Source organism: Epinephelus lanceolatus, chromosome 17 (assembly GCF_041903045.1).
Source record: "Epinephelus lanceolatus isolate andai-2023 chromosome 17, ASM4190304v1, whole genome shotgun sequence".
NCBI classification, from domain to species: domain Eukaryota; kingdom Metazoa; phylum Chordata; class Actinopteri; order Perciformes; family Serranidae; genus Epinephelus; species Epinephelus lanceolatus.
The window spans coordinates 36,500,941-36,502,317 of NC_135750.1; positions in this window are offsets into that span (position 1 = coordinate 36,500,941).

Below are 1,377 nucleotides of genomic sequence, written 5' to 3' on the forward strand. Positions count from 1 at the left end.
ACGATCACAGCTGGAACATGTCAACACCTTCTCTGCGTTATAATGATCTTTTTTTTAAACAGTAATGAATCGAATTTAGGCATGTTAGTCAGGTTATTGAGGCGGCTAGCAACCAAGGAAAACTCAGCTTGCTGCAGTGTACAACACATGTTTTGGCGGGAAAATACATTCCCTTGTCCGATGTCAACTACGTCAAGTGACCTGACGGAGTTGACATCTAAGCTGTTGGAGTTGACAAATCCACCTATAACCTCTGAATGTGCGAATATAATATTATCTGTGAACAACGTAAAGGATTAAAATTCTATTTCAGGGATTTATTTACACACAAATGTATATATATAGCATAAATTATGTTATTTAAGCTTGTACTAGATACCCTACACTTCTGACTTGTAGAGTATCGACAAGCTTTGTGGTCTACTGATTATCATGTAACTTTCCCAGCATTTATATTATATAATTATATAAATATATGTTAAATTGAAGGGCCAGTGTGTTGATTTTAGCAACATAAAGTGGTGAAACTGAATTTTACATTGAATGGTGGCCTATGTGGAGGGTAGATATAAAGGGCTTATTCTGATGTCAGAAAAACTGAATATTTATTATTTTCTTATTTCACTAATTTAACATGACTAAAAATGCTACATTAAATTTCTACCTAATCCATTATGCTTTTATTTTCACCACTAGATATCACCAAAAACATAGTTTTTGAAGATAGTTGTAAACGGTGTAATTTACAAGATGTTTGCTAACTGTTACTTATGTTATTTATGTTCAGTAAAAGAGAAAAATAGTTTGTTCTTCATCTATTGTCACCTCAATATGTTTAAAATCATATTTGTTTACTAATCAGTAATGCACTTAAGTTTATTGTCAACGCCGTCAGTTCTTCATCAACACTGCCACATGTATGTTTTTGTTGATTTTTGTTAATGTTGCTTATGTAATAAACAATTATCTAATCTACATCATCTTATGCCTTATTTATCTAAGGAAATTGCATTTATGGTATTAAAAACAATAACAAAGATTGAAAATGCAGACATTAAAAAATTTGGGTATTCAGAATAGTGTGAAATCACAACACATGTTTATATATTGTATTTTATTACATGTCAGTGTAACTAAACACTATTCCAATGTATTTCAGGACCTTAAGAGTCTTTTTGTACTGGAAGAATTAGAATTGTAGACTTTTTAGTGGTTCTGACGGAGTTGACACAAATCAAGTTCTAAAGTGAAACATACTATATGTATTTTTATTTAGAACCTGTTCCTTTACATAGTTAAATAGCTAAGACTTTTCCCTACAGACATATCCAGTTCCAAAAAATATAGTGTGCATTTTTTTTTTTTTTTTTTTTAAAA